General features: G+C 42.9%; 1 non-coding gene across 1 annotated transcript; it reads right to left on the minus strand.

The window, feature by feature from the left end:
- Positions 1 to 20,910: 20,910 nt before the first annotated feature.
- Positions 20,911 to 21,018, minus strand: LOC112082537. The gene has a single exon (XR_002897208.1). It is a non-coding gene; the product is annotated as a small nucleolar RNA R71 (small nucleolar RNA).
- Between the last annotated feature and the right edge of the window lie 1,129 nt (positions 21,019 to 22,147).

Consider the following 22,147-nt stretch of genomic DNA (forward strand, 5'->3'; position numbering starts at 1 on the left):
CACATCTTTGAAGAGCATTTACACGACCAGAGAGAGGCGCCTAGACATATGTCCATTCCGGAGACCGTATCTTTCTGCTCAAAGCTCCGAATTGATTGATATCGGATGTTCTGGAAAGAGGACTCAAATGTCTCTGATTCTCATGAAGGCCCCGGAAACTGAATCGGCCTGGAAGTGCACCGTCCTTCGCATCCTTCAAAACTGATCTGCACCGTCCGTCCTTCCGACTAGCTTATCTCTCTGCTCACGCGTCCGAATTCCACGATTCCACTTGCTATGAGACCGTGCTCCAATGCTCTCCAACTTCTATGAAGGACCCGCCGTCTGAATCGGACCGGAAGGCTCCCCGGACAGGCGATTTCTGAGACTCGTTCACACCCGGAGATTTTGGCCGATACACTTCATTCGCGGTACATGGAAATGGCCGGTAAAGCTTCCCGCGGTACATGAAAATGGCCGGTGAAACCTTCCTGGCCAGCGAGAATGGCCGAAAATCTCCCAAGACCCAATTTTTCCACTTTTTCACTCTTTGCTCACCATTCCACCTTCTGGATTCATCTTTTCAGCTCCATATTCACCTGATAGACACTCAAAATATGCAAAGACTCATTGGGACCTAATGCATCTCCTAAGTTCTAAAACAAACCCTAAGGACCTAAAATGCATGAAATAAAACATGATTTGGAATGATTTATGCAACCTAAATGATGCAAATTATGAACATATCAACAACAGAACTCGGTCCCCTTCTTTGAACTCTCTCTTGTGTATCTTCTTGTCATGGAGCGCCTTGGTCTTTTCTTTGAAGATTTTAGAGCTCTCAAAAGCGTCTAAGCGAATCTCCTCGAGCGCGTGAGGCTGTAGAACTCTCTTTTCCTGAGCTGTCTTAATATCAAGTTCAAAAGCTTTACTGCCCACAAGGCTTTGTACTCCAACTCAACCGGTAAATGGCAGCTTTCCCCATAGAGCAAGTTAAATGGCGAGGTTCCAATGGGGGTTTTGTACGCGGTCCTGTAAGCCCACAAAGCATCATCTAGTTTCTTGCTCCAATCTTTCCTAGATGAGCTCACGGTTCTCTCCAAAATGGCTTTGATCTAGCGGTTTGAGACCTCTACTTGACCGCTTGTTTGAGGATGATAAGGGCTAGCCACCTTGTGCTTTACTCCGTGTTTCTTCAAAAGACTCTCAAGAGTCTTATTGATGAAATGGCTTCCCCCATCACTGATAACTACCCTTGGGACTCTGAACCTTGGGAAAATGATGCTCTTAAAGAGCTTTACCACGACTTTCGAATCATTGGTCGGAGATGCAACCGCTTCAACCCACTTGCTCACATAATCCACAGCAACAAGTATATATTGATTCCCGTATGAGCTTACAAAGGGACCTATGAAGTCAATGCCCCAACAATCGAAGACCTCTACTTGAAGAATCGGATTCTGAGGCATTTCATTCCTCTTGGATATGTTACCATGCCTTTGACAAGCTTCACACCTTGAAACCACCTCCTGAGCGTCTCTAAACATAGTCGGCCACCAAAAACCGCTTTGAAAAACCTTGGCGACCGTCTTGAATGCACCTAAGTGACCGCCGTACGCTGAACCGTGGCATTCTTGTAGCACTGGATAGATTTCTTCCTCATCCAAGCACCGTCTATAGAGATGGTCCTTGTTAAGCACGTATAGATACGGCTCATCCCAATGATATCTCATCACATCTCTAAAGAACTTCTTCCTCTGATAAGAATCTAGCTCTGGTGGCTCTAAACCGCATGACAAGTAGTTCACAAGATCTGCAAACCATGGAGGCTTCTTTCCTTGATCGTGTTGGCTTTCTCCACTTCTAAATAAGACCTGACTAGCATGAGGTGTTCCTCGGGCAAAGCATCATCTATGGGGACTTGTTCTTCGATTCTCAGCTTTGACAGATGGTCGGCAGCTCCATTCTCAATACCCTTTTTATCAAGCACCTCCATATCAAACTCTTGAAGTAACAGAACCCATCTGAGAAGCCTCGGCTTAGCATCTTTCTTGGTCATCAGATACCTCAAATCCGCGTGATCTGTATAGACCGTGACCTTTGATCCCACGAGATAGCTCCTGAATTTATCAAATGCAAACACAATGGCTAGCATTTCTTTCTTGGTGGTGGCATACTTCTCTTGAGCTGAATCTAAGGTGCGGCTTGCGTAATAGATCACATGGAGCTTCTTATCTTTCTTTTGCCCCAAGGCAGCCCCTACGGCATAATCAGATGCATCCGTCATCACTTCGAAGGGCAATGACTAATCAGGGGCTTGGACAATCGGTGCACTGATCAATACTTCCTTGATTCTCTTGAACACTTCCTCACATTCATCATCAAATAAACTCCACCTCTTTACACAATAGCCTCGTGAAGGGTCGAGCTATTTTAGAGAAATCTTTGATAAACCTTCTGTAGAACCCTGCGTGACCGAGGAAGCTTCTTATTCCTTTCACCGAGTTAGGAACTTGCAGGTTCACCATAACCTCAATCTTGGCTTTGTCCACCTCTATGCCTTTCTCTGATACCTTGTGACCCAAGACAATCCCTTCTTGAAACATGAAATGGCATTTCTCCCAGTTCAAGACGAGCCTGTGCTCCTCACATCGCTTTAAAACCTGAGATAGATTAGCAAGACAATCGGAGAAAGAGGAGCCGTAGACGGAAAAATCGTCCATAAACACCTCCACTTTCTCTTCAATTAGATCAGAGAAAATATGCATCATACATCTTTGAAAAGTGGCCGGTGCATTACAAAGACTGAAAGGCATTCTCCTATAAGCATAAGTGCCATAAGGGCATGTAAATGTTGTTTTCTCTTGATCTCGGGGATCTATGGGGATTTGAAAGAAACCCGAGTACCCATCAAGAAAACAAAAATAAGGATGGTTAGCTAGCCTTTCAAGCATTTGATCAATGAATGGCAAAGGAAAATGATATTTTCTAGAAGCATAATTCAGTTTTCTATAGTCTATGCACATGCGATGACCGGTTATGGTTCTTTGGGCTATAAGCTCATCCTTTTCGTTTTTAACCACCGTGATCCCACCTTTCTTGGGCACAACGTGAGCAGGAGATATCCACCATGAGTCAGAGATTGGATAGATTATCCCTGCCTCAAGGAGCTTGAGTATCTCCTTTTTAAACACCTCCTTGAGGTTCGGGTTAAGACGTCGTTGATGCTCAATAGAGGACATAGCTTGGTCCTCTAGGTGTATCCTGTGGGTGCATATGCCAGGAGAGATCCCTCTAATATCAGCCAAAGAATATCCTATGGCTCTCCTGAACTTTCTTATCTCACTAAGCAATGCACTCTCTTCATGCTCTAATAAGCTATCATTGATGATCACGGGATATATGGAGTTTATGCCCAAGAAAGCATATAACACCGTATTTTGACCACTTTTATAGATCGTTTTGAAATACTTTTTCTATGTTTTTAATTGCTTTCAAGTACTTTTATTACGTTTTTCTAGTATTTGTAGTTCCAAGACTCTTTTCAGGTAACTTAGGGAAAAGCTTAACAAAATGGATAGCAAACCAGATTTCAGCTCAGAGTCAAACCGTCAGACGTTCACCCCTGATTGAAGGCCTTCTCACCGTCTGATCCAGCTCAAATTTGGATCTCTTAAAGATGGAAGTATCAGCTTTCCATCACATTTTACAGCTTGGCAATCCAACGGTTCAATCAAAAGATACGCGAAAAGCAAGATGTCCCGTAAACCAGCCGGCAAGCGTTTCCACCCGCGGCCAACAGAGCATTTCCCACGGTCAGAAGCACAGCGACCGCGGCCAGCCACCCATTTCCCGCGGTCACACTCATCCCGACCGTGGCCAGCTAACTCCGACTCCGAAGGCCCATTTTCGAAGCCCATATCATTTTCCCAGCCTTGATTCCGGAACCCTAGACCATAGAGATGTCTTGAGCACTATAAATACATGTTTTACGAACCCTAATTCAGAGGCCCTCATATGTTCTTATTGTTTTAGAATACTTTTTAAGTTTTAGGTTTTAGGGAGAGAGAGATTTGTCTCTTGAACCCTTGTTCTTTCTTTTTCAATTTCGGTTTCTATTCTACTTTTTAATACTATGTTTTTGATTTCGTTCATCATGTCTGAGTAGTTTTATTTTTGGGACTAAGGGATTTTCGATGGGGATTTATATGTTCGGTGAGGATTTTATGAGCTTTTGAGCCGAATCTTAGAACTTTTTCTTCTGAATTTGTTTTTACTGCATGAGAGTAGCGCCATGAACTACAATCTTATCCAAATGCTTGGTGACACGAAGTGTTCATCCGGTGTCAGATCTAGTTTGGGAGAGCAAAACAAACATAGGAGTGGAAACCTACCTATGGGCGATTTGTGAATGCTGACGATTCTTAAACATAATGCATCTCTTCTTTTCCAGGGCCAGAGTGGAAACCTACTGGTCAGGGTTGAGAGAGATAGTTGTCTATGATCACGACAGTGGCGTATTCATACGTCCGTGACTCCAGTTCGAAAAGTTAAAGCTAAGATCTTATCAAATTTACTCTCTAGCAATGTTTTGAATCGTTCGTACCCCTGAGAAAACTTCCCTGAACCCCAGCGCCTCTTTTCTTATAGATTCACACCGTTTTATTTCAAGCTTTAGTTCATTATTTTCATTCCCTTTCAATCGATTTTTATTAAAGCAATTAGGTTTAGCCGTTTTACTCATTTTTACTCGTTTTTGCTAAGTTTAGTTATTAGGTCATTTTAATTCCCGTATTTTCTCTTTAAGATTCGTTTTTACATTTTAAACACACCACCAAAACCCCCACAAAACCGTTTGGTTCTAGACTTCCTTACTTTATATTTCTTTCGAATGCTTTTGCAGGAGAGATCCTCCTTCCATGTGGATTCGATTCCTAAGTACTACAATCGATCAGCTGTGCACCTGCGGCTATTGATTTCATTTAGGGTAAAACTTGACAACCCTCACCACACGACAGCACATCAAGTTTTTGGCGCCGTTGCCAAGGAAGGCACGCGTTTTCTTTTCCGCAAAACCCCAAGAAAGGTTGGTAATCGACTCTAGAACCCTTTTTTCTGCATATTTCCATTTTTCGGTTATTTTGTTTCCATTTTCAGAAGATATGGATCCTATAAATCGAAATACACACTATGAGGAAGGTTTCTATAACACTCCTCAAGCCACCAGACGCAGAAAGAAGCAGTACTTACGCGATCTCTACGAAGAAATTCGAACCGAAGACTACAGAACGTTCCAGAACGAGCCCTACGTACCTCCAATGGCTAACCCTAGACATCCTGCTCGTCGTCTGCCTCACCAAGATGAAAACGTCCAACTCATTCACCGATTGAGTCGACTAGAGATGGTGGTCATGCACTTAATCGCCGCTCAAGCAACATCAAGAGCCGCCCTTCGCGAGAAAATTGACAACATGTCAACTCACTTTAACAAAAAGCTTGAAGATCTTTCTGCTCAATTCAAAACCATCGAGACTCAAGCAAACAAATATGCTGAAACCATCAAGGAGAGAATGGAAGCAGTTGAAGGACGAGTTGGAGAGAACGAAGTTAGCATTCGCAAGGCTAGTGGAAACATCCGCACCTTAGAGGTTAAGCTTGATGAAGCGGAAGAAACTATTAACGACCATAACAACCAAACCTACTCCTACGTGGAAGAGATTTGGGATGGAGTACACAAGGTTCAAGACAAGGCAGAGGAAATTGACTCAACCGTGGACAAAGTAGTCTATGCTCTTGATGAAGTCGAAGAGAAGGTCGAAAAGCTTATGCAGGGACGTGAAACGAATGGTTCGACGCTTCCCATCAAAGATCTTAACATAAAAGAAGAGGAAACAGAGTTAAAAGATCCAGAAATCAGTTTAGATAGCAAAGGAGAAGATAAAACAGAGGAAACAACTCAGAGTCTATTTCTCGCGGTCGGAACTCTCGCGACCGCGGCCAATAACCCTTTTGATGCGAGATATGTCTCAGATCTGAACCTCAAGTGATGTGCTTGGATACAGCTTAGAGATCTCGTCGGTTAAAGAATGAAACATGCAAGACTAGACCCCTAAACTCACTAATCATAACGAGCTCACTAAGTCCTTTGCAAGACGTGTAGCTAGTCATGATAAGTAGTTTGATGCTGGAGAATAAAAGAAATAAACAAGAACAAGATTCTCAAGTGAAAACGAGATATCGGATTAGATTAATCAAGTTTCACAAAAGAGGCAAGTTCTTTAAGCTAAAACAGGCAGGAAAATAAGATAAGAGATAAAGATCATTAGGTTTCTGGTCCTAAATTCTATTTATAGTGAAGGGTAAGTGTCGCGGGTCAGCCCATAACAAACCGGGTACTGAGCAATCTGCTTGGGTCGTTGGGCGAGCACCACGGTGTGTGAGAGGGTGAAGCCGAGGTCATGATGCCGAGGGGTGCACGTGAGCAAAGATCAAGAGGAAGATCTCATGAAGAACACGTCAAGAACATGCATAAACCCTAGTCTTCGATCCATCTTCATGTGTGTCCTCTAAGTTACTTTGTTCTTCGCTCTGGGTTCGTGAAAAGGGGCCTCGCCATGTAATGCCGAGGAGCTTGGTTGTCGAGGGGTTCAGGAAGACAGAGTCCGGCATGCAACGCCGAGGTCTTTGTACCGAGGTGCATGTTCAACACTTAGTCGTTTTCAGTTTCACTTCTCTTGCATGCATGCCTTGATCTCAACATACCGAGGCGTTGGTATGAGGTCCAGTCCAAAATGCTCTAAGGAGATGAGCCTCGGCCTGAGCAATGTCGAGGTAACAATGCCGAGGTCGGTAGAAACACTTAGCGCGTATCGCAACTCCTTTGGGCTCATATCGACCAACTCGTCTTCCGGAGACAATAACGTTCAGCACACGACTCCTAATTCAGCGTTCTTAGGCGTTCCGGAAAGAACATTCACAGACCTTGAACATTTATGAAGACTCCGTAGGCTGGTTCGGACCGGAAAGGCTTCGTCATACGCACTCTTTAAAACTCATCTGATCGGCTTTCAGATGCATGCGAGACAGGCGTGTCTTCCGGAGGCAATATCTCTCTTCTCACAGGTCGGAATTAGGTGATTCCAACTGTTCTGAGATTTTGACTCGATTATATCCAAATTTGATGAAGACCCGTAAGCTGGTTCGGACTGGAAATTTCCCAGCTTTGGTGATCTTTGAGGCGCATTGGTGAAAATGGGATTTAGCCAATAAAAGCTTCCCGCGGTAAGGAAAATGTCCGAGAATCGTATACTGCGGTAAGCTTTTTATCCGGTAAAAACTTCTCGCCTCGGCATAAAAACTTACCGGATGGAATTTTCACCCGATACTGATTTTTAGCCGTTAATGACCACCCGATAACGATTTTGGCCGATGTTTTAGTCCAGCCGGTACGAGTTTTCGCCGAGAAATTCCTCCAAGCGGTTTTCACCATTTTTGACCCTTGTCTTCACCGTTTTCACTCCTGATCCTCCTCTTGAGCTCCAAATAGCCTCCAAAGCACCTGATAAAGACTTCAAAACATGCAAAACTTGATGGGACCTAATGCAAATCCTAAGGCCTATTTTGATGTCTAAAGACTCGATATACATGAGAAAACACATGATATGGACTTTAAAATGCAGCTTAAATGATGCAAAATATAGACATATCAACTCCCCCACACTTGTCCTTTGCTTGTCCTCAAGCAAAAAGAAAGAATGAGAGAAAATGCAATGGGAGTTCATATTTCCTTTTAGAGAGAAGTGATCACAATGAGAACTCAAGTTCATGCTCAAATATGCAATGCAAAGCCATACTCAGATATATATCAATTCAAGCAAGGAATCTCCACAAGTTCTCTTCTCTCTCAACTCTTTCACATTCGTTAAGCTTGTAACCAGGTGGATCATATTCATGCAAATCAGGTGAATTCATTTAGCTTGGGACTGGGTTTTGACATTAAAATGATCTCAATCAAGTAACTGGTACTCCATGCAAGAGGATCACTCAAAAATTAGTAGACTTTAGTAAAATGCTAAGGGTAAAAAGCAACGGATGCATACAAAGATAGAACTGCATCTACCCCACACCCAAAAAATGCTTTTCACTCTCGCCATTAAACCTCTCAAGACTCTTTCTCTACCTTTGACACTCAATCAGCTCTTGTTACTCTCTTCATTTCATCTCTTAGGGGAATGCTTTCTTTAACAACTACTTAGTGAGTTTATTTTCTTTAACACACAAGCTCTTCTTTAACCAGGCCTCTTTCTTTCATTTTAGCATTCATTCCCCTAACCAATCCGGTTCTTTCCACTTTCATCACTCAGATTTTTTTTTTCTTTGCAGCTCGCACACTCAAAATCGAAGCTCTCACCTTCACCTAAACCTAGACTAGCCCTTGATGTTGGACCAGTGTCTACATACAGCACTATCTTTGTCGCTCTAAACCCAACACTTTTTACCAAGTCTACTACAAACAAGGCCTCACAAATCATGCACACAAGAAGGGTGTTTAGGCTTCAAAGAAAGGTTTGGCTAAAGGCAGGGAACTATCTCAAGATGAGAGATCAGCTATTTGAGCTAGCAAGAGTGATAAAAAAGAATAAGAAAGCTCAAATATGTATGAGGTGCCCATGAATTCACGATGATATGCACAAACATGATAATTAGATGTCAAGTTCAAGGTTCTCACTTAATCGGAGTTGAGTTCAATTCAAACTTGTTTCTCAGATTCAAATCGTTTCAGAATTTGCAAGCACAGAATGAGGTTCACAAGCATATTTAGTTCAAGTTCTCAAGCGATTTACTCTCTAGGAAAAAACCTATCATTACTCCTTGCATTGATGCAATCCTACATGATGCAACTAGACTCGATCTTAAAATGCAAAATGCAACTAGAATGAGCATTTTTTTGTTAAATTTTTTCAGGTTTTTCATATGCACTAAGCTACATGAGACTCGAAAATGCAAAAAGTCAAATAAGAGCAAAGAAAACAAGATCAGAAAACACAAAGCTCCTCCCTCCCCACTTAAACAAGACAGACCCCTGTGTTATAAAAGCGTGTGAGAGAAGTAAAAAGAAAAGCTAGACAAATGCAAGATGATATATACAAGATTCATATTTACAAGGGTTTGAAGTCGATACCTCAGTCGCTGAGGTCTGATCCCAAGTAGTACGAGGGATTTGGGGTTGAGCAGGAGGGTGTGGACTGTCGTGGTGGGCTGCTCTCTGAGGGTTCAGGCAGGAATGCCGTGGCAGGATCGATCCAGTCCTCTTTGCCTGGTGGAAACTCAGGGTTCCTCGCATTCGAGCTTTCTCCAACCTCCTCTTGTGTAACCGGTGCTGTTGAGGTCGTCGAGTTCTTATCAGGTGAAGATGGTGCGGTGAGTTGCTTGACCTTCTTCTTCAGCTGCCTTACACAGTCCACCAACGCATGAATGGTCTTGTCTTGCCACTTACACCACGTTTGGAGGGTGTTAACCCTCGAGTACAGCTTCTTAGTGTGGTATTCAGGTTCTTCCCACACGTATGGATCAAAATGGTATCAGCCGGCCCCTATTCTTCTCTCAGAAGTTCTTGGTTCCTCATTCTCACACCCGGCCGTTCCATGTTCGTTCAGAGGCCTACTAGATGCGGCATGTTCCTCCTTGGTGCACTTGCGCATCGGTGGATCGAAAAGAGGGTTATACAACTGATCCTTGAGCACGTAGAAAGAGACATTACATTGCTCATTTAACATGGTGAGAGCTCGGTTAGGCAAGAGAACTTGTGTGCCGTCTCTGTTCATCAGTGTGATGTTGTAAACCCACTTGTTCCCTGCCTTGCCTCCGAAGAAACCGCTCTTGCTTATGTATTGTTCATCAATGAGACCAGGCTTTGACGTGGATTCATGGAATACAAACCCTTTGGCTCTCAAGATCTTAGTCACCACCCAACCATTCTGAAGCCTCCTCGGGCCCTTCTTCTTCCGATCACACCACACATTGTGATGGTAAGTGAGCATCTGAATCGCGAAGAATGCGTCTAAAGAAGGTACATGTATTGGCCCTTGGAACTCCTTCTTGTTCTTCATCTGAGTGATAAGTGGCTTCAAGCCAAGTCCCAACATTTCAAGCTGGGCCAAGTGAATAACTCCATGGTTATAGGTCGAGAAGAACATGGAGGCTAAGACTCGGTTAGCGTATCTGATCGTGGGGTTCCTGATGCAGCTCGTCTTGCTTTTGCCTCCCAAATACGGTCCAAAAGCAATGGTTTCCCACATAGCAGCTAACTCTTCTTTCGAGTACACAAATTTATCTAAGGAGCTCTCGTTCCTCACAAAGCCAAATATCTCATCTAGCTCCTTGAAACTGACCTTGTAGTTCACCCCATCCATCTCGAACTCTATGTGACCGAATCCTTTCCCATGTAAGCGCTTGGGATTTCTTTTGGGGTATATGATTACCTCCAAAGTGGCAAGGAACTGTTGTGTAATCCCTTCATAAGCAACATCGCTCAGCTCAAAGAACGAGGCCAAACCCATGTTTTGAAAGATGAGGATAACATCATCGAGTGTCTCAAGCTTCCTCAACAACTCCATGTCAGGGAACCGACCTTGAGCCACTCTCACAGAGTTAAAATTGTCCAAGTACTCTTTAGTGGTTGGGAAGTGCTCTCCTTCAGGCTCGGCTTTCGGTTCTTTCTTTGTTCCCTTGCCACAGTTTGCTTCTCGCTCTTTTGTATCTCCTCTTGGAACCAGAGCTCTAGCCTCTTCCTCATCAGAGTCAGAAACCACTTGGTTCTCATTTCTCCTTGGCTCAGGCACTGGTGCAAGCGCAAGCGCATCATTCTTTGCTCGCTTCGCAGCCGGTTCGCCTTCGGGTCTTGCGGAGGTTTTCTTGCTTGTTCCCCCATTTCGTGCCAAGGCGACAGCTTTCCCTTTGGTGGCCCTCTTCTGAACATCGTTCTTGCTTGTTTCGAGGATCGGAGTCATGTGTTTATCGGTCATCTGCGAAGGAGACTCTCGAAGAAGACATGAGAACCGAGTGTATCGCTAAGCACAAATGCCACAAGAATAGCAAGAACAGAGGTTTATTTCAAACAAGACTGGTTTAATGGTTTTCCAAACTCAAAGTGACTCTCAAACAAGCCAATACAACCACTAAGTACAAAAGATATATAGACAGTTTAGCTCAAAAACTCAGTTCACCATTAAAGCCGATTCCAAGTGCAATTTCTCATGAATTTTAAAAACTCAAGAACAAATGATTTTTAGTGCAAGAACCAGTTTTTCATGTGTTGTCTATCCTGATGGAATTTATAAAATTGTTCCCAAAGGCTGTAACGGTCTAAAAGAATTGATTCCACATTTTACAAAAAATAAAGCTCGCAAACAATAATGGAAAAAGATGAGTTCTTTAGAATGCAAATACCTTTGGGAATTCCAGATTCAAGCTCAATGAAATGCTTATGCAGAATAGACAACACCTTAACGAGTCTAGAACACTTGGAATCGTGCGAAACTAATGAGAAATGAGAGAGTTGTGTGCGTGAAATGCAGAGAAAAGGATGAAGAAGGCAAACTCTGCGTTTTGGCTCGGTATGGAGGCAGGTATGGGCTGGAGCGCGCTTTCCATCTGGCTTTTGGACTGTTTTGGGACTGGTCCCCCCTTCTGTTCAAGCTCCAGCCGTTGACCGCGCCAAAATTCGCCTTGACCGAGCGTTTGAATTCAAAATGCCGCGCAAAACTTCCAAACGACCGCGGTATGGGTAAGACGAGGGCCGTATGGTCTGAACTGATTTTCCTTGTGTTAACACAAGCTGCCTCGACATGTTCCACCCCGAGGGTACCAGGCCGAGGGTTTTGAGTTCATGCTAACACGTAAATTTTTGTGGCACTCAAGTCTTTTCCATGAACCGCACAAACCTTCTTCTTCGACCTAAGTGTTCCAAGTGTTCTCGTTTTTGTTCTTTCGTGTAAACGGGTACCTCGGCATGCTCCACCCTGAGGGCATCATCCCAAGGGCGCTTGTTTTAACGAAGAACACTTGGTGCTTGGGGGTTTTGGTGACTCGGCCTTGACGTAAACGGGGTGTTTACACCGTGGACCTCCCCCACACTTATTTGTTTCACGATCTCACTTTCACTACACGACCTTGATGTAAATAAGGCGAGGAGTTTAGCCGAGGTTTTCAGGCTTTCACTCGGTAAAAGGTGACCAAGGCATGAATATACCGAGGGTCGATACCGAGGCTGTGAGTACTCCTGTTCTTAAATCATCAGGCCGTGTATCTTCAAGCCTTTTTGTTTTTCTTTCCACATGATTCACTGTACAACACCTGAAACACTTAACAAACCCTTCAAAAAGCTTCAAGTAAAAAGAAGAAGATGATGAAAAAAAAATGAAATATTTACAAGGATAAGCTTGGGGTGTCTCCCAAGAGCACTTTGTTTAACGTCTCTAAGTTTGACTTTACTTACCTTTTCAGGCAGTTTCGGGTTCAAGAAGAGGAACTGAGGTAGCTCCTTCTCTTGTTTCTGATGCCAAGTAATGTTTTACCCTCTGACCGTTTACCACAAAGCCTTGTCCATCTTTTCCTTTTAAAATAACGGCTCCATAAGGTCTTACTTCAAGAACTGTAAACGGACCGGACCACCTAGACCTTAGCTTTCCAGGGAACAGCTTAAGTCTCGAGTTGAACAACAGAACTCGGTCCCCTTCTTTGAACTCTCTCTTGTGTATCTTCTTGTCATGGAGCGCCTTGGTCTTTTCTTTGAAGATTTTAGAGCTCTCAAAAGCGTCTAAGCGAATCTCCTCGAGCTCGTGAGGCTGTAAAATTCTTTTTTCTAGAGCTGTCTTAATATCAAAGTTCAAAAGCTTCCCTGCCCACAAGGCTTTGTACTCCAACTCAACCGGTAAATGGCAGCTTTCCCCATAGAGCAAGTTAAATGGCGAGGTTCCAATGGGGGTTTTGTACGCGGTCCTGTAAGCCCACAAAGCATCATCTAGTGTCTTGCTCCAATCTTTCCTAGATGAGCTCACGGTTCTCTCCAAAATGGCTTTGATATGGCGGTTTGAGACCTCTACTTGACCGCTTGTTTGAGGATGATAAGGGCTAGCCACCTTGTGCTTTACTCTGTGCTTCTTGAAAGGACTCTCAAGAGTCTTATTGATGAAATGGCTTCCCCCATCACTGATAACTACCCTTGGGACTCTGAACCTTGGGAAAATGATGCTCTTAAAGAGCTTTACCACGACTTTCGAATCATTGGTCGGAGATGCAACCGCTTCAACCCACTTTCTCACATAATCCACATCAACAAGTATATATTGATTCCCGTATGAGCTTACAAAGGGACCCATGAAGTCAATGCCCCAACAATCGAAGACCTCTACTTGAAGAATCGGATTCTGAGGCATTTCATTCCTCTTAGATATGTTACCGTGCCTTTGACAAGCTTCACACCTTGAAACCACCTCCTGAGCGTCTCTAAACATAGTCGGCCACCAAAAACCGCTTTGAAAAACCTTGGCGACCGTCTTGAATGCACCTAAGTGACCGCCGTACGCTGAACCGTGGCATTCTTGTAGCACTGGATAGATTTCTTCCTCAGCCAAGCACCGTCTATAGAGATGGTCCTTGTTAAGCACGTATAGATACGGCTCATCCCAATGATATCTCATCACATCTCTAAAGAACTTCTTCCTCTGATAAGAATCTAGCTCTGGTGGCTCTAAACCGCATGACAAGTAGTTCACAAGATCTGCAAACCATGGGAGGCTTCTTTCCTTGATCGTGTTGGCTTCCTCCACTTCTAAATAAGACCTGACTATCATAAGGTGTTCCTCGGGCAAAGCATCATCTATGGGGACTTGTTCTTCGATTCTCAGCCTTGAGAGATGGTCGGCAGCTCCATTCTCAATACCCTTTTTATCAAGCACCTCCATATCAAACTCTTGAAGTAACACAACCCATCTGAGAAGCCTCGGCTTAGCATCTTTCTTGGTCATCAGATACCTCAAATCCGCGTGATCTGTATAGACCGTGACCTTTGATCCCACGAGATAGCTCCTGAATTTATCAAATGCAAACACAATGGCTAGCATTTCTTTCTTGGTGGTGACATACTTCTCTTGAGCTGAATCTAAGGTGCGGCTTGCGTAATAGATCACATGGAGCTTCTTATCTTTCTTTTGCCCCAAGGCAGCCCCCACGGCATAATCAGATGCATCCGTCATCACTTCGAAGGGCAATGACTAATCAGGGGCTTGGACAATCGGTGCACTGATCAATGCTTCCTTGATTCTCTTGAACGCTTCCTCACATTCATCATCAAAGATAAACTCCACCTCTTTACACAATAGCCTCGTCAAGGGTCGAGCTATTTTAGAGAAATCTTTGATAAATCTTCTGTAGAACCCTGCGTGACCGAGGAAGCTTCTTATTCCTTTCACCGAGTTAGGAGCTTGCAGGTTCACCATAACCTCGATCTTGGCTTTGTCCACCTCTATGCCTTTCTCTGATACCTTGTGACCCAAGACAATCCCTTCTTGAACCATGAAATGGCATTTCTCCCAGTTCAAGACGAGCCTGTGCTCCTCACATCGCTTTAAAACCTGAGATAGATTAGCAAGACAATCGGAGAAAGAGGAGCCATAGACGGAAAAATCGTCCATAAACACCTCCACTTTCTCTTCAATTAGATCAGAGAAAATATGCATCATACATCTTGGAAAAGTGGCCGGTGCATTACAAAGACCGAAAGACATTCTCCTATAAGCATAAGTGCCATAAGGGCATGTAAATGTTGTTTTCTCTTGATCTCGGGGATCTATGGGGATTTGAAAGAAACCCGAGTACCCATCAAGAAAACAAAAATAAGGATGGTTAGCTAGCCTTTCAAGCATTTGATCAATGAATGGCAAAGGAAGATGATCTTTTTTAGAAGCATAATTCAGTTTTCTATAGTCTATGCACATGCGATGACCGGCTATGGTTCTTTGGGCTATAAGCTCATCCTTTTCGTTTTTAACCACCGTTATCCCACCTTTCTTGGGCACAACGTGAACAGGAGATATCCACCATGAGTCAGAGATTGGGTAGATTATCCCTGCCTCAAAGAGCTTGAGTAACTCCTTTTTAACCACCTCCTTGAGGTTCGGGTTAAGACGTCGTTGATGCTCAATAGAGGACATAGCTTGGTCCTCTAGGTGTATCCTGTGGGTGCATATGTCAGGAGAGATCCCTCTAATATCAGCCAAAGAATATCCTATGGCTCTCCTGAACTTTCTTATCTCACTAAGCAATGCACTCTCTTCATGCTCTAATAAGCTATCATTGATGATCACGGGATATATGGAGTTTATGCCCAAGAAAGCATATAACACCGTATTTTGACCACTTTTATAGATCGTTTTGAAATACTTTTTCTATGTTTTTAATTGCTTTCAAGTACTTTTATTACGTTTTTCTAGTATTTGTAGTTCCAAGACTCTTTTCAGGTAACTTAGGGAAAAGCTTAACAAAATGGATAGAAAACCAGATTTCAGCTCAGACTCAAACCGTCAGACGTTCACCCTTGATTGAAGGCCTTCTCACCGTCCGATCCAGCTCAAATTTGGAGATCTTAAAGATGGAAGTATCAGCTTTCCAGCACACTTTACAGCTTGGCAATCCAACGGTTCAATCAAAAGATACGTGAAAAGCAAGATGTCCCGTAGACCAGCCGGCAAGCGTTTCCACCCACGGCCAACAGAGCATTTCCCACGGTCAGAAGCACCGCGACCGCGGCCAGCCACCCATTTCCCGCGGTCACACTCATCCCGACCGCGGCCAGCTAACTCCGACTCCGAAGGCCCATTTTCGAAGCCCATATCATTTTCCCAGCCTTGATTCCGGAACCCTAGACCCTAGAGATGTCTTGAGCACTATAAATACATGTTTTACGAACCCTAATTCAGAGGCCCTTATATGTTCTTATTGTTTTAGAATACTTTTTAAGTTTTAGGTTTTAGGGAAAGAGAGATTTGTCTCTTGAACACTTGTTCTTTCTTTTTCAATTTCGGTTTCTATTCTACTTTTTAATACTATGTTTTTGATTTCGTTCATCATGTCTGAGTAGTTTTATTGTTGGGACTAAGGGATTTTCGATGGGGATTTATATGTTCGGTGAGGATTTCCATGAGCTTTTGAGTCGAATCTTACAACTTTTTCTTCTGAATTCGTTTTTACTGCATGAGAGTAGCGTCATGAACTACAATCTGATCCAGATGCTTGGTGACACGAAAGTGTTCATCCGGTGTCAGATCTAGTTTGGGAGAGCAAAACAAACATGGGAGTGGAAACCTACCTATGGGCGATTTGTGAATGCTGACGAGTCTTAAACATAATGCATCTCTTCTTTTCCAGGGCTAGAGTGGAAACTTACTGGTCAGGGTTGAGAGAGATAGTTGTCTATGATCACGACAGTGGCGTATTCATACGTCCGTGACTCCAGTTCGAAAAGTTTAAGCTAAGATCTTATCAAATTTACTCTCTAGCAATGTTTTGAATCGTTCGTACCCCTGAGAAAACTTCCCTGAACCCCAGCGCCTCTTTTCTTATAGATTCACACCGTTTTATTTCAAGCTTTAGTTCAGTATTTTCATTCCCTTTCAATCTATTTTTATTAAAGCAATTAGGTTTAGCCGTTTTTCTCATTTTTACTCGTTTTCGCTAAGTTTAGTTATTAGGTCATTTTAATTCCCGTATTTTCTCTTTAAGATTCGTTTTTACATTTTAAATACACCACCAAAACCCCCACAAAACCGTTTGGTTCTAGACTTCCTTACTTTATATTTCTTTCGAATGCTTTTGCAGGAGAGATCCTCCTTCCATGTGGATTCGATTCCTAAGTACTACAATCGATCAGCTGTGCACCTGCGGCTATTGATTTCATTTAGGGTAAAACTTGACAACCCTCACCACACGACAGCACATCAAGTTTTTGGCGCCGTTGCCAAGGAAGGCACGCGTTTTCTTTTCCGCAAAACCCCAAGAAAGGTTGGTAAATCGACTCTAGAACTCCTTTTTCTGCATATTTCCATTTTTCGGTTATTTTGTTTCCATTTTCAGAAGATATGGATCCTATAAATCGAAATACACACTATGAGGAAGGTTTCTATAACACTCCTCAAGCCACCAGACGCAGAAAGAAGCAGTACTTACGCGATCTCTACGAAGAAATTCAAACCGAAGACAACAGAACGTTCCAGAACGAGCCCTACGTACCTCCAATGGCTAACCCTAGACATCCTGCTCGTCGTCTGCCTCACCAAGATGAAAACGTCCAACTCATTCACCGATTGAGTCAACTAGAGATGGTGGTCATGCACTTAATCGCCGCTCAAGCAACATCAAGAGCCGCCCTTCGCGAGAAAATTGACAACATGTCAACTCACTTTAACAAAAAGCTTGAAGATCTTTCTGCTCAATTCAAAACCATAGAGACTCAAGCAAACAAATATGCTGAAACCATCAAGGAGAGAATGGAAGCAGTTGAAGGACGAGTTGGAGAGAACGAAGTTAGCATTCGCAAGGCTAGTGGAAACATCCACACCTTAGAGGTTAAGCTTGATGTAGCCAAAGAAACTATTAACGACCATAACAACCAAACCTACTCCTACGTGGAAGAGATTTGGGATGGAGTACACAAGGTTCAAGACAAGGCAGAGGAAATTGACTCAACCGTGGACAAAGTAGTCTATGCTCTTGATGAATTCGAAGAGAAGGTCGAAAAGCTTATGCAGGGACGTGAAACGAATGGTTCGACGCTTCCCATCAAAGATCTTAACATAAAAGAAGAGGAAACAGAGTTAGAAGATCCAGAAATCAGTTTAGATTGCAAAGGAGAAGATGAAACAGAGGAAACAACTCGGAGTCTCTTTCCCGTGGTCGGAACTCTCGCGACCGCGGCCAACAACCGTCCAAACCGCGGTCGTGAGCCTCCTACCCGCGGCAAAACACCCCCACCCGCGGTCGTGCAGCCTCCACCCGAGGCAAATGGTCAGTCAGATACATTTCAGCCCCTTTCTATTCTTATAGGTCAATGTTCATTTGATACATCTGCTGGGACGGTCAAAACCCCTCTTCATGAGCAAACGGTGTATGCTATCAGCTCCAAAACATCTCAAGAAGAAAATGAGGTACTTCCTTGCAACATAGTTTTAGCATATGAGGATGAATATGAAGGGCAGTACCTCGAAGATGAAGACTATCGTCTGTTCATAGAAGGAGGCAATCCAGACAAAATGGTGGAATTAGGAGCACCGATCTCCAGAGAAAAGCTCATTGAATTCAACAAGTTTGTGAAATCGATCCCTCTTTACACAGGTTTCGATGATATATGGCATCTTGGTTGTTTGCAAGTTTTCTTTAGGTATAGCAAGGAGACTAAGGAGGATATCCGAACTTATTTTGGGAGGGCAGACGTCTGACTTTTCCCAGAACATCACCTGATGCTGCAATCTATTCAATCCACCTTCAAAGACCTGAAGACTGCAGCCACTACACCAACAAAATCAGCAAAGAAAAGCTCGACGGATTCAATGATGTGGTTTGAAATTAGCCTGAAGGAATCACCTTTGCCAGAGCTTGCAAGGACTTCTTGATAGGCCACTACTTCTGTGAGAGCAAGGAATCAATCCCTGAGTTAGAAGATGATAACACCGTATTTTGACCACTTTTATGGATTATAATTGTATCTTATGCAGGTGTTTTAACTCTGTTTTCAATGATTTTAAATTGTTTTCAATGTTTTAGAATTTCATAAGACTTTACAGGAAATTTGGGCAAAAGATATGCAATTTGGAACAAATGAGCAATTTTGGATAAATGCAGACCGTCAGAAGTATGACAAGCGATGAAGACCTTCTCACCGTCTGATCACCCCCAAAATTTGAGACAACATAGAGGATCCAACCAGCTTTCTAATTCACTTGGTTTGGAGACAATCCAACGGTTAGATCTTCAGATACTCCCGATGCAAGAATGACAGAAAATGCAGTTCCAGAAGAGACCAAGAGCCGGGACCGCGGCAAACACCCATTTTCCCATGGGTAGAGCCACCGCGACCGCGGAACTTGGTCGATCACTTTCTCGACGACTTAATTAAAGTCCATATCAATTCCTCTCGTTATTTTTGAAGCCCTAAGTGTTCAGGACCACTCCAGAAGCTATAAATACCCCCTTTAGGTCATTCTAAAGGGTGTGTTCTTTTCTGTACTTAAATTTTCGTGGGAGACTCAAACCCTAGAGAGGGAGGCCGCCGGTTTTGGAGGAGGAGCCGCCGCTGGAGGAAGACATCGCGCCTCCATCGTCACTTCCGTTCTTCGTTCTTCTTCCTTCTATTCTTTAGTTTCCTGCACTTTCAATTTCGTTTATGATGCTTTGTTACAATATGTTTGAGTAGTTACCCAGTTGGGTTTAAAGGGATTTTTCAAAGGGAATTTCATGTGTCTTTGCTTATGAATCGATAGATTTAGGATTTATAGTCTTCTAGATGTTCTTCGTTTGCCTTTAATCTTACGGCGTGATTCTTTGCTGGCCACTTAGAAACCGATCTGATATGATATGTTGCGAAAGCTTTCATTAATTGTCTGAACTAGGGTGAAACGAGCAATTCTTCTATAGGAGTGGAAACCTACCTGTAGTTGAGTTGTGAATATTGATGAGTCTTGTTCTGCTATTGCATCTTCTCCCTTCCAGAGTCAGAGTGGAAACCTACTGATTAGGGTTGCGAGAGATAGTTGTTTAGTGCTGCGAAAGTAGGCTATTCATACTTCCGCGCCTCGAGTTCTAGAACATACGTAGTTGATTACCTTTATCACTTGTTTAAAATCGACATAGCTTAGTCCATGAACCCCTGCGAAACCCCTTGAGCCCCAACGTTTGTCTTTCTTTGTTTACAACCTTCAATTCTGTTTGCTTTTCATTCGCTTTTACTTGCTTCAATTCGCCTCTTGTTTAATCGCTTACTACTTGCTTTTATTTGCTTTCGTTTTCAATTGCTCTTTAGTTTTTACTTGCTTTCTAGTTTAGATTTAGTGACAACCAAAAACCCAAAACCAAAACCAAATTTTTTAGTTCTAATCTGATTTAAGCGTTGCAGTGAATTCGTACTGAAACAACTAAGTCTTTGTGGATCGATACCATAAGTACTACAGCGCACATCTGTGCACTTGCAGACATTTAGGGGTTATAAATTTAAAACCTGAATCTTAGTAAAACGAAAAAACCAACCCCGCTTTTGCTCGCAATCAAGTTTTTGGCGCCGTTGCCGGGGACTTTGATTTGTTTCGTTGCGAATCCCAGCTTAAATCCATTAGAACACTTGTTTACTTTTATTTTTTCTTTTTAATTTTTCAGGTTTCCCTGCAATGAGAGACCGGGGACTCTTCGTGATCCACCAAATCGTGTGGATGGTGATCCAAGCGATGATGACCTGACTGATGGCGAGTTTGAAGAACCGATTTATGATGACAATGAGCTAATCGGATCAGTCAAACACAAAGATGATGATGAACTGATTGGAAGTTTCGATTCACTCGAAAAGTTAATGGGAGATCGAAGAGCTATTCAACCAGCCTTACCTGAGGATGGCAAAACCGAAATTAAGGTACCCCATATCCATTTAGTTCAACAAAATCAATTCTCTGGTTATTCATCCGAAAACCCGATAGACCATATCGAGACGTTCGAAGAATTATGTGCAACCATTACAGCAAATGGGGATTACCATAAGTGTAGTCTTTTCCCATTCTCTCTTAGAGATAACGCTAGCAAATGGCTAAAATCTTTGCTACCTGCTTCACTAAAAACGTGGGCAGCGTGTAGAACTGCTTTCCTAAAGCGTTTTTACACTAGAAATCGTTCAAATCTCTTAAGAAAGAAGATAAGAACTTTTAAACAAAAAGAAGATGAAGATCTTTTAGATACTTGGGAAAGGTTTAGGGAATACCAAAGAGATTGTCCACACCATGGATATGCCGAGGAATACCTGCTAGGTATCTTCTATCGCGATATAACTCCAGAATTGCGACACTCTTTTAATATAGCAAGTAATGGGGATTTCACAACTAGATCTGTAGAAGATGCTCACGTTTTCATTAAAAATTTAGGAAACAGCATCTGAAATCAAATAACCTTTGATAATTCTTCACTTCCTGAGAAGAAAGAAGAAATTTCGGAAGTTATAAAGTGTCTCCGTCACATAATGAGTCATCTTGGATTGCAACAACCAAATAGGGTACACAATACGTGTAACTTTGATGGCTGGGTGATAACACCGGATTTTGACCATTTTTATGGATCATTTTAATATCTTTTACAGGTGTTTTTACTCCATTTTCAAAGGTTTTCAAAGGATTTCTATGTTTCCGGATTGTAAAAGACTTTTCAGGTAATTTGGGATAAAGAGGCATAAAATGGAACAAAAAGACTCTTTTGGATAAATGCAGACCATCAGAACTCTCATGGAGAGACGAAGACCTTCTCACCGTCTGATCACCCTCAAAATTGGACAACTTATAGAAGAATCAACCAGCTTTCAAATGCACTTGGTTTGGAGACATTCCAACGGTTGGATCTCAAGATATTCCATTAGCCCCGAAGCCACGCGGAGTCGGCCAGCAGCTCACGCGACCGCGGCCAACAAGCTATTTGCCGCGGTCAGAAGCTTCCCGACCGCGGGAAACAAGCCAATTGTCGCGGTCACAGCACTCCCGACCGCGGCATTCAAGCTCCGACTTAAAGCCCACTTATCTGAAGCCCAAAGTCATTCCCAGCCTCAATTCCGGAACCCTAGAGACCATGGAGTATTGGAGACTATAAATACATGTCATTTAGGTCATTTTTAGGAGAGCTTTTGATACTTTACAGAAACCCTTTTCCTTTAGCCATTTTTATGAGATTTTTGTAGAAGATTGTTCAAGTCCGAGTTCTTCAATAGAGAAGCTTTCTTTATCCCTTTTCTCTACTGTTTTTCATTACTTTTATTAAAACCTATGATGATGTCGAACTCAGCCATGTCTGAGTAGATCCCGAGTTGGGCTTAGGGTTCCCGAAAGGGGCTCGCATAATCGATTAAGACATCTAGGTTTATAGATCTGGGATT

This window comes from Eutrema salsugineum, unplaced genomic scaffold, assembly GCF_000478725.1.
Source record: "Eutrema salsugineum unplaced genomic scaffold, Eutsalg1_0 scaffold_1, whole genome shotgun sequence".
In the NCBI taxonomy this organism is placed as follows: Eukaryota; Viridiplantae; Streptophyta; class Magnoliopsida; order Brassicales; family Brassicaceae; genus Eutrema; species Eutrema salsugineum.